Source organism: Pinus tabuliformis, chromosome 4_2, assembly GCF_031772625.1.
Source record: "Pinus tabuliformis cultivar Carrire ecotype Pingquan chromosome 4_2, CPIR1, whole genome shotgun sequence".
NCBI classification, from domain to species: domain Eukaryota; kingdom Viridiplantae; phylum Streptophyta; class Pinopsida; order Pinales; family Pinaceae; genus Pinus; species Pinus tabuliformis.
In genome coordinates, this window is record NC_142304.1 from 1,096,914,804 (window position 1) to 1,096,932,971 (window position 18,168).

Genomic DNA, 18,168 nt, shown 5'->3' on the forward strand with positions numbered 1-18,168 from the left:
AGAATGTCTCAGTTCATTATCCCTGAAGAAAACCCCTTTTTGCCTAAGTTTCTGGGTCGTCGCGGGCCAGCAGTTATCCTACTTGCGATGATGGTCAATCTTACACTGACCCCAGCAAAGTCGGCACTCTATCCATGTGTCTGACTCGCACCAATCCACTTTTGGCAAAGTTTTTCAACAACTCGTCGAAGTTTCTACATGAAACTGCTTCATAACTGGTTCTTGGGCTGGTTGTTGGTCAGGTGAGCTCGCCTTTCTCTTCTTGGGTAGCTATTCCACCTTTTGTGCTAGCTCCCTAAGAGATAAGCTCCTCCTCCCATCTCTTATGGAACCTCTCCCTCCTATAAATATCTCCTCCATGAATAAGATCAACTAGCTTGGATGTAACTGGACGATAGCTAGATGTAATTTGGTAGCTTCAGAATTCTAAGAGAGGAGTAGAGGTAGAGAGTGTGATTAGAATGTGGGGATAGCCTCACATGTATTTGGTTTGAGAAGATGTTTGAGTAGAGTTGGCTTTAGAACTTCTGAGTATCAACCTTTTGAACCAAAGAGAGAGTCATTTGTTCCCTTGGGAGACGGTTCACAAGTGAATGCTTATGAAGATATGCCGGAGGAACCCTTCAAGGAAACTTACGACGTCAAGGCTCAGTTGTAAGTTGAGGTTCCTTGGCTCTTTAAGTAGATTGTATGGTTGTTTTCTATTTGTTCTTGTGGTGTTTCTCTACGTGTTTCAATTTCAGGTGTAAACGGTTGAAAGAACAAGATCTGGAGCAGCGCAACGAGGACTCCATCGAACATTGATCTGAAGGTAAGTCTTAATAACACCATATTTCTAAGGAAATTCACTTTGGTATTGTTGTGCAGTGACTAGACCCACTCTAGGGCTAGAGGGGTTGCCTCTATCTGTAGAGGGAACTTACCCGTGTCACAAGTTGGCAACCATACTGGGGATCTTGTCTTTTGTCTCATGTTTAAAGTTTTGTTTGTTTATCGTATCCCTCATTGTTTGGGTAGCATGCTTCATTCTGGAAGTTTTTAGATTACTCCTGTAGTCTTCCCACTCTATTGAGTGGTAGACCTAGCCTTCCCTCAACCATTTTTTCATTTTTCGCCTTTGATCCGAGGTCGTCACACTTTATTGTCTAACCGTTGCGACGTAGTTTCTCTTGCGCTGTCTTCTGGGTTACACCTTTTATTGTCCAGCGCCAATAAATTGCCTAATAGTCACGACGAGCCCTGAAATCAGCTTGGCACAGCTAGCTGATGTACTCTCGCGACAGCGTCGCGAATTGCTTAGTTAGTGGGGTGCGACTTTTTACTGTCGACGCATGTTGCTAGTTTAATGCCCGCAATGATTCCTGTAAGATTCAAAATTTAGAGTTTGTTTGTTGATTGGCCAGTGTGTTCTATCCTCTGAGCTTGTTTTCTACCCATCTATTGTTTCAAAAGTGTTGATTGTTAAAAATTTCCATTCTGTGTTCCAAGTCTTCTGAAATCCTTCTTTTGGACTGTGTGACCTAGATACTTTAGGGTTTCTTCATTGATCAGTTGGTTTGGGTCACTCATTCACTGAGATCTTGGCGTCATCTCTGACTTCGTGTGAGGCTTCTTCCTATTCACTTCGTGTCACTTTCTTGATTGGTGTGTGTCGTTTGGTTACCCAACTTTCATGATTTGTTCGTTTGGTTTCCATCCGTTACTTGGCATAGATCACATTGCCCCCGGTCGGTGAGACAATTTTTCCAATTTGCAAAAAGGAATATCTCTTTAGTTTTGAGTCTTTGATTCATTTGAATTAAGTTGTTTGTCATATCTTTGAGGAAAAACAAAAAATTGCATTCATTTTGTATTAAGACTTGAAAGACGATTTTTTGCATTAGTAAATTTTTGAGATTAAGACATTGAAAAGCAAAAAGTGTGTTTTCCAGTTTCTTAATTAGATTGCTTGCACGTTTTAGGAGTATTTCTTTTTCTCTTATATTGGTTTACTCTCTTGTCATTTGATTGTTGTGCATTGAACCTCTCACTCTTCCTTAGCTAGTTGTTCATCCAATGAAAATGGTCTTTTCGCTCATTTAGCTGCATTCTAGGGATTTTGAAGATACATTCAATAGGGCCCTGAAACTAAAACTTAATTCAAGATTAACTGTTAGAATTTATTGAGTAAACTTAAAAACGCATTGGAACCTAACACTTATATCTAGAGGTCTAGGCTAGAGACGTGTTCCGGCGTCATTAAACATAGTTGCTATTGTTTTCACTAAGGTTAGGTGATTCCTCCTTCTGTGATCCGATAGATACTAGTATAGATTTGCGCTCCCTGTACCGTCACATATATGTTGGGAGACCCCACTAGGTCATCATACTATTATCCATAGGAAGCCGAGTCTACCGCCTTATGAATTGTAACGCACCGAACACAACATTCGGGAAGATTGATTGCCATACGGGAAGTCCTTGGTCATTTCTCTTTCATTTTATTACCAAGGTGTATATGCAGTTTTACAACTTGCCTGGTAAACCTCTTGCCTATAATTCCAGAGTAGTCACTTTTGTTCCTTTTTGACTCTTTAAAATTAAAAGGATCATCTAAGCACTTGTCCTTTCAGGCTCATTAAACTTCGAAGGCGACTAGAGTCATCTTTTTCCCTTTTTTTCAACTCTTTAAACATGAAAAGGCAAAGTTTCGTTCCCGTGTCATAAAATTTATTTGTCCACGATCACATTTTACTTGTTAATCTTGACCACATCATACTATTATTTTGTGAGGTTTTTGACCCTATTTGATTATCTCTTTTTCCTAGATTTTTTGAGTTTAGGCCATCCTGGCGGACTCACCAATCCCATCGTCTTTAGCGAGTGACGGAGATCCCACCTCTCCTATCTTTTCTGAGGTATCGATTATTGGTTGTACCCTACCTATCGTTCCAAGTGTTCAGCCCCTTGACTCTCGAGCTCCAGGTGAGGAGCCTTTTGATATCAATTGGGCTCCTCCCAACGTTTTGGAATTTTTAGACGAGGATCTCCCATCTACTCCTCCTAGTGCTTCAATTGTGATGGCATATTCCGAAATGGATGAGACGAATCTCGTTAGCGGTCAAGAGAGTTTTGTGTCAACTGATGAACCTTAGTTTCCTCCAAAAGGATTTCCTTTTCACACTACTCATGATATTTCCTTACCGCTTCGTTATCTTGCTTTGGCTGACATAATTGGTTCTACATCTCTACATCATCGGAGCTCTGTATGGTCCCACACTACAACCCCGACTTCAGGGCCCTTCATGGCTTTGTATTCCATTCCTCAGACACAGGTCACGTTAGTTACGTCCGTTCCGTCGAGGCCCACCGTTTGTGTGGAGTCTACAACTCCTTCTATTAGTGTGGTTACTGCATCCTCGGTGGTTACTACCGTTACCGCAGTATCTTCTGAACCTGCTAGCGAGGGTCCTTCACCTCTGGCATCCGAAGTCATTCAACCAACGGGTACTGTCCCAATCTCTTCGGTTTCCATTCCGGCAGGATGGTCATATGAGAAATATTTGTTTGCTCTTCAAAGCCCGAATCATAACCCTCTGGGTTCTCAACCGCCTTCCTATCCGCATAACCCTTTGCACTATTATGATCATCAAGGGGCTCATATTTATCATACTGGGTCTCTCCCTTAGGAGGCTACAGTTGAAACTTCAGTTCCACTTGCGGTTACCTGGAATCAAACCACTTACCATGGCCCACAAAGGTTGCCTTTGCAAGGGAAACCTTTACAAGGGAAACCTTTGCCAGGTCAACATCCACAAGGGCAACCTTTGCAAGGGCCACCCTTCAAAGGCCAACCTTTGCAAGGGCAACCTTTTCAAGGTCAACCTTTGTAAGGTCAATCTTTCCAAGGTCAACCTCTCCAAGGACAACCTTTGGGCTTGCAAGGACAACCCCTTCAGGGACAACATTTGGTCCCTATAGGATCCTCTTTCATTCATCAGGGGCAACCTTCTAGTCAGGTAGGCCAGCCTCAGTTTCTGGTAGGCCAACCTATTGCCCAACAAGGCCAACCTTCTGGTCAGTTGAGTCAGCCTCAGTTCCAACAAGGATCTCAACATGGTCAAGTCAATCCAGCTCAACCTGGATCCTAGACTCAATGCAGCTTGGACCCCAGACACAGTTTGGTCCTCAGCCCCAATTCAGCTTCCAAATACCTCAGCAACCCCAGGGGCCTCCTCTAGGTACTATGTATCAAAATTATTAGCACCCTTAGGTTAATCCTTATCAAAATTTTCAGAAACCATATGCTCCCCCTATCGGTCAAGCTCGTAACCAATAGTTTTCTAGAGTTCAAAATCTGGGTCAACAACCAGGTTATGGTTTTAATCCACCTAACTATAGTCCTTATGGAAAAAATCCTATTGGCCAAAATTCATGGGGGCAACAAGGCTCTGGTTGGAACCCTAATGCTGGCCCTTATTAATGACCCATGATGTATTTTAATCCTCAATTACCTTTTCTCGCAACGTTGGAGCCGCCCGATGTGTCAAAGTTAACGAACAACCCTATACTTCATAATCCATATTGGCTACCAGTTCCGACCAAATTTCCCAGTGACTATCCTAATTTTGACGGTAAATCTGGAGAAGATCCCTAAGCTCATGTCATGACTTATCATCTTTGATGTTCATCTAATTCCTGGCTTGACGATTCTATCTGCCTCCGTCTTTTCCAATGGACTCTTACTAGTTTTGCTGCGAAATGGTACATTGAGCTTGCTCATGGAACTTTTCAAGACTTTAACTCTCTTGCGATGGAATTTCTTACCATTTTTCAGTTACCGATTCATTATGAAATGGGAATGCATCTCCTCACTTCTCTGGAACAGGACACGGCTACCCATATCTCCGATCATATTCATGAATAGAGAAGACGTCGCCATTTAATCAAGTTCTGGATCCTTGGTCAACTACTGACTGATTGATTTACTACCTATTTTATCGGTCCAATCGCCAGAGATATTTCTATGGGAGCTTGTGTTACTGAAGAACAAGCCATCGCACGTGCTCAGTATCTTGATTTGGTATATTCTCAATCTGGCATGCTTTATGATGTCTTGCCTGATGCTTCGCGACCTGGGACTTCTAAAGCTCCGTCAACACCCTTTGTCGATGGTGTTATCACTGAAAATGCTATTGTCAAAATTTTTTTTAGCTTGGCTTAAAGTCAGGGTGTTTTCGCAGCGCCTGGATTCTGTTTAGCAGTTTCGTAGCGCTACCTGTTTGCGTGGTTTCGTAGCGTGCTACGAAATTGGGAATTGGTTCGAGTTTTCAGCGAAGGTCCAAATCCTAGCATGCTTATTGTATAGAGTTTTGCTTCCCTCCAGGAATGTTGATGAGAGCAATGACAGTATGTCCAAGGAGGACACAATTCACACACAGGTTGATGCTATGCCAGACACTCCAAGGATGCAATGTGAATCTGTTTTTCTTTATATGATAGTCTTGTCTTTATGTGGCTCGAACTGATATTTGAAGTGGACTATTGATTTCTTTGTGCACCTGTAACAAAAAGGATAAAGCATGCCGTTATTGGCTTGCAGGCAATTGCAAGTATGCAAAAGACAACTGCAGATATCTGCACTCCCATTTTATTGGAGGTTCCGATGTCACTTTCATGACTAAGCTGGTTGGCCACGATAACAAGCCTATTCGAGGAATTGCTTTTCTTTCGCATTTAGGCTCTGCCAAACTCTATTCTGTTGGCCGACATAATAAGCTTATAGCCTGGGACTGCCATACAGGACAGGGAACAAATATCCCCTTAGGCGACGACAGTGGAGTTGGATGCCTTCTAAGTGAAGGTCCGTGGCTTTTTGTCGGCCTTCGTAATGCTGTCAAGGCTTTGAATACCGTCAACTTGACAGAGCTATTATTAGACAGCCCTAATGGACAAGTGCATGCTCTAGCGATCGCTGATCAAATGATTTTGGCTGGAACACATGATGGCACCATTTTAGCATGGAAGTTTAATCCTACAACCAATACATTTGACCCTGCAACTTCCCTCACAGGGCATATGTTGCCTGTTGTCTCATTAGTCTCACAGAAAGACAAACTTTACTCTGCCTCTATGGACCACACAATAAAAGTTTGGGACCTGGAAACTTTTCAATGTATCCAAACCTTGAGAAATCACACATCAGTTGTAATGTCTCTTCTTTGTTGGGACCAATTTCTCTTGTCGTGTTCTTTGGATGGCACAGTGAAGGTTTGGGCTGCTACATCAACTATAGCTCTTGAAGAGATTTACACTCGTATTAAAGAACATGGTGTTCTTGCGCTGTGCATAATGAATGATGAACAAGCCAAACCTATTTTGCTTTGTTCATGCAATGATAAGAGTGTGCGCCTTTATGACTTGCCATCGTTTCATGAACGAGGTAGAATATTCTCAAGAAATGAAGTGCGAGCACTTCAGTTTGGACCTGGTGGATTATTTTTCACTGGTAATGGAATGGAGCATATCATGGTACCGGTGAATGAGGGAGGTCGAGAGCACCATAAGACGGTTATTGAAGTTGGAGCCCGAATCAAATCCAGTTTGGCATTATTGTCGATATTCAGAAATACAGAATTCGTGGTCTCTTAGAAGGCGGCGCATTTGATCATGAGGTGCTGTTGGATGCTCTATATTGCCACGGGGAATGCGCATTAACTGTTTGACAATTTCAGTCTTAGAGTTTTCTTTATCGAAATGTAGTGATTAACCGCCAAATGTCAAGTGGCTTTTATGAGGGTTTGATTGCCACAAGGTCGCCACTATTATTGACACCCGGATTGAGATGTGGCGCTTCAGATGGCCATATACATTAGCAAAATCACCAGAATCACAACGACAACTGGAAAGGGAGATTATAAAGTAGATTTTAATAGCGGATGGAGTGAAAGGAGACATTCAAGGGCTAGTATTTATGCGTGATTCAAAAACAACGGGGGATATGAAGATTTCTGTTTCCATTATCATGTTTCGGTTTCTGTTATTGTGTTTTTGGGTTGCCTGAGGCGCGCAGAGAGCATCAATGTCAGATTTGCATAATAGTGCTCGGAAGGAGAAGGTTCAGAGTATATCTCAGAGTTCAAATTACAACAGCAAGGGTTTCAATTGTAGATTGAATTGCGCAGAAGATGTGAATTTAAAAGTATCCTGAACATGTTGGCGGTACTGAGGAGGATCCAGAATGTATTATATGTTGATATTTTTACATCTTTCTGTTGTTGTGTACAGTTAACACCAGGTGCTTTTGTCTGTCTACAACATGCAAAAATGACTTTGTGAATGCAATCCAGATTAGCAATATTCTCTGTATCGTTATACCATGGCAGAGCTAGAAGACTTGTTTTGTATGGAAGATGAAAATTTTGCTGAATGAGACAGCGTTTTGAAGGATAGAAGGGTTCGAAGCAGAAAGATGTCTGCAAGGCAGTCCACATGGTCTCAAGGAACACATCAAGTTAAGAAAGAGCATGGTGTACTCTCAGTGGCACTTCTCTTCAAAATCCTGTGGGAGAATTATGTTCTTTTGCTCGGTTCTTAGGGATCGATCTTTATTCCTATTACTTCTGAAAGAAATGCGCGCGGCCTCATTTAGAATACTGGCATAATTCAAATGCTCTGTTCAGTTTTGGTTTATAGCTTTTCAAAAAACTCAAAGGATTTCCTTGTATGTCTCAACTAACATTTACTGGTGAGGCAAATATTCAGAGTTACTCAAATGTGTTGCAAATGATGATCTCCAAGAAGTATAGGCGATTTAAGGACTGTGTCAAGATTGTCCAGGATCTAAATTTTACATTGGAGCAGGTTCTGAGGGTATCTCATGAGGAAATAGGAAAGCTCGACTATTGCATAAAGAGGCAATAAAGCCTTATGATCCTGGGGATGGAATGCAAACAAGCATCAATAGTCAACGGGTTAGTCCTTTGAAGAGAAAGAGTCTTTCTCAGGAGGACACTTCTAAATTTGATAATATGGAAGTTCAATTGAAAAAACCATCCGCTCAGAAGGATAGTTTTTGTGAAGGTGCTGGAAAAGATTTGGATTTCTATAAGAAAAACCAAGCTGTGAGAGAAGAGCAAAATAATTACAAGAAACCTCATTGTGAGAGAAGCATGGTGAGAATTAGGAATGATCATATGGAGCTGCTATACAGACTTTTCCAAGGTTTTATATTTGAGGAATGCGTATTATTGATATAGTGAAAAGATTTCAGAAATTAAGTTTAGAGGCATTCATCAAGGTTGTTTGAGCCATTTAATTAGCAAGTTTTTGTTTTTCTTGGGTCACAAGTACTTTCAGGAAAACAGATAGCTCTAGTTATAATGCTGCAGTGACAAGCACATCTAGTTGGGGCAGAGTGAAGACCAGAAATGTGAACAGAAGAATGATGGCATTGAATGGAGACAGCCATTGAAGCTTCAAGGATTCTGAATCTTTCAAACAGTAAACACTTTAGTGAATCTTTTGGGAAAGATTTTGTCTTCATTACCAATAATTGGTATACATCTTTTCTTCCTGGTTAATCAAAGACAGCTAAATTTATTGATGGAGATTGTGTTTTCTTTTAATCACACAGCAGTTTCGTAGCGCGCTACGAAACTGCTGTAGGTGATGGTTTTAAAAGCGCAGAGCAGCTAGTGTGACACGGTGAGCGGGGGTTTGAGGAAAAGGAACAGATGTCTATCAAAGACCACCTACAGCACATCAGAAACCTGGCATCACTCCATACTTGGGGTCATTAAAGGATTTGGGAGCAGGCTGCTATATTTTAGGAGAATGTTGGGAGACAAAAGGCCGACAAACAGGAACAGCTCCCTATATTTCAGGGCGATGGAAAACATATTATGTTAAGGGCCAACAAACAACTGCAGACACCTTTTCAGCTCATAAAGTTTCCAGCTCATTTGAAAGGTGTGGTGATATGCGGTGTTTGGGAAGAATTAAAGAACAGCAGACTTGTTTTTAAATGATGAAGAGGAATGGAAGACAGGGGACCGTGGATATAGGATGATTAATTTTATCAATTAATAGGCTGTTTTACAGCTAGCATCCGAGACCAGCTTGCTCGGTGAAGGCTCCCTTAGCATATCTTAGCCATAATGGAAATCATACAGCTGTCCAGCATCCAAGAAAGCATCAAGCCTGCGAGGAGAATGAAATTAGTATTTTAGTTTGATTAGGATTGTGTGTAATTATAGTTCAGCATGTTTGTAATTAATGCATTGGTTAGTAGCATATAGGAATAGTTAATAGCCACCTTCGAGGCTCCCCTCATGCTGGAGGAGGAAGCTCGAGGTGTTTTAGTTTGCTTGCCTATATATGGGCCAAGGTTAGATGTAGAAAGGGTTGGATATTTTATGAAAACAGAGTGCTATTTTGGCTTGTGTAAAGAACAGTTTGCAGTAATATAAGATATATGCCTCTCTTCTCAGGATTCATACAGCATTTTCATGTTCAAGATGTATTGTTTTACTTTGTCCTTCATGTCTTTTTTCAGTTGCTTAGAGGAGTAATCACTCAGAATTCACATATGTTGCTCTGACTTCCTGTACTCTTCTATGAACTGTGGTTTTATAAGAGTTATATTTTGAACATTTAAATTTCACATGCCCTGACTTCTATGTAGAGGAAATATCATTGTTTGTTGTAGCATGTTTGACTCCATAAGCCCAATGGATGTATTTGTATATTTGTCCAGCCAGCAAGTTCATTAAATCTATTGTACAAGAGTTAGCCCTCTTATCAACATTCAAAATCAATAACTTTTTCTTGAGAGAGCCCTCTCAGGCTAGGGAAGCTAATCCTTAGTCAAAAGCTTGGTCTGAAATAGTTACACAGAGTCTACCTGATCAGCAGCCCTTCAGTGCTTGATTTTGTGATAACATTTTGGTGCGTCTGCCGGGAGCTTAAGATTGAATTTCTGAAGGTAGCAGGAGTTCAAATGATTTTCAAGGCTGCAAAACTACCTTGGCGACTCCACACAGCAAAGAACACATTAGAAGGTGACTCCACTGCTAGAAGATCAGTAGCTTGATGAAGTTTCAAGATGGATTCCACTGCAAGAAAGAATGCCAGGTATGCTCCTATGAATCGGTCTCATATCCCTGGTTTTCCAAATCCTATGCCAAAGGTTGATTGGGTGGATGATCTTCCAATATTCAAAGATGAAAAGAAGGATGATGCTGCTCTCCATTTGGTTAAGTTTCACTTACATGTACGCAGTCTTAAGGTTCATTTCCCTGAAGATTGTCTCATGAGGATGTTTATGGCTACTTTAGAAGGAGAGGCATGGTCTTGGTATAAAGGTTTGGAAAATGATTCATTATCTTCTCTTGCTGATTTCCATGATGCGTTCTGTGAAATGTTTAAAGAATGTTATCCTTCTTTGTTGCTGCTCAAAGATTGCTGTAGGCATTCTTTGAATCTTATTCAGTGCTTGGAGGATTATTATGGTGATGATGAATTTACAGATGAAGAAATTTTAGAGGCTCTTCATGACAATGTTTTTCAGCACCAAGAAGAAGGTATAACACTCCATGAAGCGCCGCATGAAGAGCAACAAGAGTTTACCTGTGAAAACCATGTTTTATCCTTTGATATTGATGTAGAGATGCAGCAAATTTGTCAGGCTTCAGATCATAATGAAGACAGAATTAATTGCACTCAGCAAGAAGAAATATTGGAGGAAATTTTCTATGACCCTCAGGCAGAGGAAAAGCTTGCTCAATTTTGTAATGCCTTGCAGCATCTTACCCCAAATAATAATCATAATAGTGAGGAAAATTCCATTGTTTGTTGGAATGATTCAGAAAAGCAACTGGATAGCTTGTCAAATAGAAAAGTGGATAGTACATCAGAGGAGTCTTGTGTGGTTGAGAATCAGGGGCCTGAAAATGAAGAGTGTTATCATGATCATTATTTTCAGCAGCTTTCTATGACAGAACACAAGGAGACTACGCTGGTTCCTTTCTCTTTCACGATTGAGGAACTAAACACGGTGGTTGAAGATCAGTTTGTACAGCTGGAAAGTTTCGAGAAAAGACAAGCTGATCATGTGTTCTGGGATCCTATAGCTGATTACATGGAAGAGTTTTATTCTCCAGTGTTTCAGCTTACCTATGAAGGTCAAAGACATTTTCAGTGGCAGCTGTCATCTCACTATCACATTGGCGCTGAACTTCGGGACAGGCAAAGAAGTCAAATGTCAGATAAAGCAAATGACTGGCTGCATTGGAAGTTTCATATTGATTGAGCTGAGGAAAGTTTAAATGGTTAGGGTAGGTAGGTAGGTAAATTGCAAATAAGCTCAAGGTTGGCTGAGCATTTATTTTTCAGTAGCATTAGTTTCTTTCTCCTACAGTCAGGCTTGTCAAGCAAATTTCTGTTTGTTACAAATGGGTAAGGCACTGGAGCTGCGTGTTCTTAGCGCACCACAAGGGCACACTATCCCTAGTGGAGCCACTATTATCACTGAAAATGCTATTGTCAAATTTTTTTTTAGCTTGGCTTAAAGTCAGGGTGTTTTCGCAGCGCCTGGATTCTGTTTAGCAGTTTCGTAGCGCTACCTGTTTGCGTGGTTTCGTAGCGTGCTACGAAATTGGGAATTGGTTCGAGTTTTCAGCGAAGGTCCAAATCCTAGCATGCTTATTGTATAGAGTTTTGCTTCCCTCCAGGAATGTTGATGAGAGCAATGACAGTATGTCCAAGGAGGACACAATTCACACACAGGTTGATGCTATGCCAGACACTCCAAGGATGCAATGTGAATCTGTTTTTCTTTATATGATAGTCTTGTCTTTATGTGGCTCGAACTGATATTTGAAGTGGACTATTGATTTCTTTGTGCACCTGTAACAAAAAGGATAAAGCATGCCGTTATTGGCTTGCAGGCAATTGCAAGTATGCAAAAGACAACTGCAGATATCTGCACTCCCATTTTATTGGAGGTTCCGATGTCACTTTCATGACTAAGCTGGTTGGCCACGATAACAAGCCTATTCGAGGAATTGCTTTTCTTTCGCATTTAGGCTCTGCCAAACTCTATTCTGTTGGCCGACATAATAAGCTTATAGCCTGGGACTGCCATACAGGACAGGGAACAAATATCCCCTTAGGCGACGACAGTGGAGTTGGATGCCTTCTAAGTGAAGGTCCGTGGCTTTTTGTCGGCCTTCGTAATGCTGTCAAGGCTTTGAATACCGTCAACTTGACAGAGCTATTATTAGATAGCCCTAATGGACAAGTGCATGCTCTGGCGATCGCTGATCAAATGATTTTGGCTGGAACACATGATGGCACCATTTTAGCATGGAAGTTTAATCCTACAACCAATACATTTGACCCTGCAACTTCCCTCACAGGGCATATGTTGCCTGTTGTCTCATTAGTCTCACAGAAAGACAAACTTTACTCTGCCTCTATGGACCACACAATAAAAGTTTGGGACCTGGAAACTTTTCAATGTATCCAAACCTTGAGAAATCACACATCAGTTGTAATGTCTCTTCTTTGTTGGGACCAATTTCTCTTGTCGTGTTCTTTGGATGGCACAGTGAAGGTTTGGGCTGCTACATCAACTATAGCTCTTGAAGAGATTTACACTCGTATTAAAGAACATGGTGTTCTTGCGCTGTGCATAATGAATGATGAACAAGCCAAACCTATTTTGCTTTGTTCATGCAATGATAAGAGTGTGCGCCTTTATGACTTGCCATCGTTTCATGAACGAGGTAGAATATTCTCAAGAAATGAAGTGCGAGCACTTCAGTTTGGACCTGGTGGATTATTTTTCACTGGTAATGGAATGGAGCATATCATGGTACCGGTGAATGAGGGAGGTCGAGAGCACCATAAGACGGTTATTGAAGTTGGAGCCCGAATCAAATCCAGTTTGGCATTATTGTCGATATTCAGAAATACAGAATTCGTGGTCTCTTAGAAGGCGGCGCATTTGATCATGAGGTGCTGTTGGATGCTCTATATTGCCACGGGGAATGCGCATTAACTGTTTGACAATTTCAGTCTTAGAGTTTTCTTTATCGAAATGTAGTGATTAACCGCCAAATGTCAAGTGGCTTTTATGAGGGTTTGATTGCCACAAGGTTGCCACTATTATTGACACCCGGATTGAGATGTGGCGCTTCAGATGGCCATATACATTAGCAAAATCACCAGAATCACAACGACAACTGGAAAGGGAGATTATAAAGTAGATTTTAATAGCGGATGGAGTGAAAGGAGACATTCAAGGGCTAGTATTTATGCGTGATTCGAAAACAACGGGGGATATGAAGATTTCTGTTTCCATTATCATGTTTCGGTTTCTGTTATTGTGTTTTTGGGTTGCCTGAGGCACGCAGAGAGCATCAATGTCAGATTTGCATAATAGTGCCCGGAAGGAGAAGGTTCAGAGTATATCTCAGAGTTCAAATTACAACAGCAAGGGTTTCAATTGTAGATTGAATTGCGCAGAAGATGTGAATTTAAAAGTATCCTGAACATGTTGGCGGTACTGAGGAGGATCCAGAATGTATTATATGTTGATATTTTTACATCTTTCTGTTGTTGTGTACAGTTAACACCAGGTGCTTTTGTCTGTCTACAACATGCAAAAATGACTTTGTGAATGCAATCCAGATTAGCAATATTCTCTGTATCGTTATACCATGGCAGAGCTAGAAGACTTGTTTTGTATGGAAGATGAAAATTTTGCTGAATGAGACAGCGTTTTGAAGGATAGAAGGGTTCGAAGCAGAAAGATGTCTGCAAGGCAGTCCACATGGTCTCAAGGAACACATCAAGTTAAGAAAGAGCATGGTGTACTCTCAGTGGCACTTCTCTTCAAAATCCTGTGGGAGAATTATGTTCTTTTGCTCGGTTCTTAGGGATCGATCTTTATTCCTATTACTTCTGAAAGAAATGCGCGCGGCCTCATTTAGAATACTGGCATAATTCAAATGCTCTGTTCAGTTTTGGTTTATAGCTTTTCAAAAAACTCAAAGGATTTCCTTGTATGTCTCAACTAACATTTACTGGTGAGGCAAATATTTAGAGTTACTCAAATGTGTTGCAAATGATGATCTCCAAGAAGTATAGGCGATTTAAGGACTGTGTCAAGATTGTCCAGGATCTAAATTTTACATTGGAGCAGGTTCTGAGGTATCTCATGAGGAAATAGGAAAGCTCGACTATTGCATAAAGAGGCAATAAAGCCTTATGATCCTGGGGATGGAATGCAAACAAGCATCAATAGTCAACGGGTTAGTCCTTTGAAGAGAAAGAGTCTTTCTCAGGAGGACACTTCTAAATTTGATAATATGGAAGTTCAATTGAAAAAACCATCCGCTCAGAAGGATAGTTTTTGTGAAGGTGCTGGAAAAGATTTGGATTTCTATAAGAAAAACCAAGCTGTGAGAGAAGAGCAAAATAATTACAAGAAACCTCATTGTGAGAGAAGCACGGTGAGAATTAGGAATGATCATATGGAGCTGCTATACAGACTTTTCCAAGGTTTTATATTTGAGGAATGCGTATTATTGATATAGTGAAAAGATTTCAGAAATTAAGTTTGGAGGCATTCATCAAGGTTGTTTGAGCCATTTAATTAGCAAGTTTTTGTTTTTCTTGGGTCACAAGTACTTTCAGGAAAACAGATAGCTCTAGTTATAATGCTGCAGTGACAAGCACATCTAGTTGGGGCAGAGTGAAGACCAGAAATGTGAACAGAAGAATGATGGCATTGAATGGAGACAGCCATTGAAGCTTCAAGGATTCTGAATCTTTCAAACAGTAAACACTTTAGTGAATCTTTTGGGAAAGATTTTGTCTTCATTACCAATAATTGGTATACATCTTTTCTTCCTGGTTAATCAAAGACAGCTAAATTTATTGATGGAGATTGTGTTTTCTTTTAATCACACAGCAGTTTCGTAGCGCGCTACGAAACTGCTGTAGGTGATGATTTTAAAAGCGCAGAGCAGCTAGTGTGACACGGTGAGCGGGGGTTTGAGGAAAAGGAACAGATGTCTATCAAAGACCACCTACAGCACATCAGAAACCTGGCATCACTCCATACTTGGGGTCATTAAAGGATTTGGGAGCAGGCTGCTATATTTTAGGAGAATGTTGGGAGACAAAAGGCCGACAAACAGGAACAGCTCCCTATATTTCAGGGCGATGGAAAACATATTATGTTAAGGGCCAACAAACAACTGCAGACACCTTTTCAGCTCATAAAGTTTCCAGCTCATTTGAAAGGTGTGGTGATATGCGGTGTTTGGGAAGAATTAAAGAACAGCAGACTTGTTTTTAAATGATGAAGAGGAATGGAAGACAAGGGACCGTGGATATAGGATGATTAATTTTATCAATTAATAGGCTGTTTTACAGCTAGCATCCGAGACCAGCTTGCTCGGTGAAGGCTCCCTTAGCATATCTTAGCCATAATGGAAATCATACAGCTGTCCAGCATCCAAGAAAGCATCAAGCCTGCGAGGAGAATGAAATTAGTATTTTAGTTTGATTAGGATTGTGTGTAATTATAGTTCAGCATGTTTGTAATTAATGCATTGGTTAGTAGCATATAGGAATAGTTAATAGCCACCTTCGAGGCTCCCCTCATGCTGGAGGAGGAAGCTCGAGGTGTTTTAGTTTGCTTGCCTATATATGGGCCAAGGTTAGATGTAGAAAGGGTTGGATATTTTATGAAAACAGAGTGCTATTTTGGCTTGTGTAAAGAACAGTTTGCAGTAATATAAGATATATGCCTCTCTTCTCAGGATTCATACAGCATTTTCATGTTCAAGATGTATTGTTTTACTTTGTCCTTCATGTCTTTTTTCAGTTGCTTAGAGGAGTAATCACTCAGAATTCACATATGTTGCTCTGACTTCCTGTACTCTTCTATGAACTGTGGTTTTATAAGAGTTATATTTTGAACATTTAAATGTCACATGCCCTGACTTCTATGTAGAGGAAATATCATTGTTTGTTGTAGCATGTTTGACTCCATAAGCCCAATGGATGTATTTGTATATTTGTCCAGCCAGCAAGTTCATTAAATCTATTGTACAAGAGTTAGCCCTCTTATCAACATTCAAAATCAATAACTTTTTCTTGAGAGAGCCCTCTCAGGCTAGGGAGGCTAATCCTTAGTCAAAAGCTTGGTCTGAAATAGTTACACAGAGTCTACCTGATCAGCAGCCCTTCAGTGCTTGATTTTGTGATAACAGATGGTGTTATTAGTTCTGTCGCTCAATCTTCTCGAAAGTCTTCCACGACCCCTGCAAAGCAGAAATCTACTACTCTCATTGAAAATGCTTCTCAGTCTTCATCTAATCCTAGGAAAACCTCAGAAGTTAATGTCGTCCAGTCCACCGCAGGGGAAAAGGCTTTGAAGGGTAAGAAGAAAGGAAAAGGTAAAAATAAATCTAATACGCCCAAACCTGAGCCTCCTAAAGCTCCTACCGATGATGGTTCCAAACGCAAACCTAAGTATCCTTGTCTTACCTGTGATGAGGATCATTACACTAAAGACTGTCCTCGACAGTCCGAAGTAAGCCATTTGCTAAAGGGGACTTCAGGGACTCCTGACATGCTTAAAGAGCATTTTCCCTCCTAGAAAACTCAAATGGTGGTGGACTAACCCCAATCCTCTTCCTCATTTGGTTCTTAGGTTTTTATGGCTGGGACCATTCCTATTCATGTAACCACTCCATCGAAAGATTATGCTTTGTTAGTCGAAAAGGAACCCAAAATACCTTCTCACATTCCTTTATCTAGTTCGGGCCCTCTTCATATTGAACGGCCTAGCACTGAGTCTGTCATTAAACCACCTACTAAAGGAGTTCTCTGGAAATCTTCCTATAACCCCAATGATCGTGCCGCCCAACACTATAGTATTGTCGAGGACCTAGCCCAAGCTCCTTCAGCTATGTTCACATTGGAAGTCCTCCAGAGTTGTCCTCCCCAACGAAAATCTTTGCTGTCCGCCATTGGTGCCATTGATCCAATAGATTCGGAGTTGATTACATTCAATTTGGAAAATCACGTGGCGCGTTTGCCTCATCAATTTTTTTTTCTTATCCAAGTAATTATTAACTCGAAGAATATTCATTGAACTGTTATTGATGAGGGCGCCTCCACTTGCATCATATCTGTTGCTTGTTGGAAGGTCATTGGTTCTCCATCTTTGAATCAATCCCCTGATACCTTAGAAGCATTTGATCACTCTGGAAGGCAAGACGGTCGACGTCGAAGTCAAAGTTGTTGATGCTAATCTGACTTATAACCCTCTATTAGGTCACAGTTGGATGTATGCTATGTGTGCCATGGCCTCGTCTTTATTTCATGTACTTCGTTTTCCTCATCAGGGGAAGATCGTTATGGTCGATCAGCTGTCATTCTTCACTTCCTCTTCCTTGGATGGCAATGTTCCATTTGTGGAGCATACCAGTATTCCTTATGAGAGTGTGGGGGATGGACTCTTTAAAGATCCTCCCTTCATGGGTGTTTTTTCACTCCCTCCTCCTAATATTGCCTCTATCAATATGATCTCAGTCAATCCTGATCCTTGGGTGATTCCTCTCGTCGATCAGGTAGATTCATGGGGTGGTGTTATGCCATTAAGTCCTGCAGAGCTTAATTATGTTAAAATCGTTTCGGCTTTGGTTTCATCTTCTGCCTCTACTCCTTCGAGTACATCTCTCGACAAGTATGTGAAATCCCCTTGGCTTGGCGATCTTACCTCTCCAGATCCGTTACAAGAGACGTTTCCTTCCGATGAAGCTATTATCGAAACTTTGTCTTCTGAAGATCCTCCATGGGTCAATAGTCATCATCATTCCTCATTTTTCCCAAGCTATGGGGCCATGACATCTTGTCTGGATAAGTTCGCTTCCCATGTTCCTTCTCAGCCACTTCAAACACCCATTCTCGCTCACGAGATCTTTTTTGAAGGGAATATGGGAAATATTATGCAAACCATGCCCATCGACATCTCTGTTAAACCAGGGGTTGTCAAAAATATCCACATTGGATTAACTTGTTCTCTCGAGGAGATCTAGCTTTACACCAATCTCTTCTGAGAGTTTCGCGACGTGTTTTCCTGGTCGTATGAAGAAATTCCCGGTA

The 18,168-nt window shown here is 41.0% G+C and overlaps 2 pseudogenes; both read left to right on the top strand.

Annotated features, from left to right (window-relative positions):
- Positions 1 to 3,284: 3,284 nt before the first annotated feature.
- Positions 3,285 to 6,630, top strand: LOC149173486 (zinc finger CCCH domain-containing protein 17 pseudogene; annotated as a pseudogene).
- Positions 6,631 to 8,009: 1,379 nt separating this feature from the next.
- Positions 8,010 to 12,976, top strand: LOC149173487 (zinc finger CCCH domain-containing protein 17 pseudogene; annotated as a pseudogene).
- Positions 12,977 to 18,168: the final 5,192 nt, after the last annotated feature.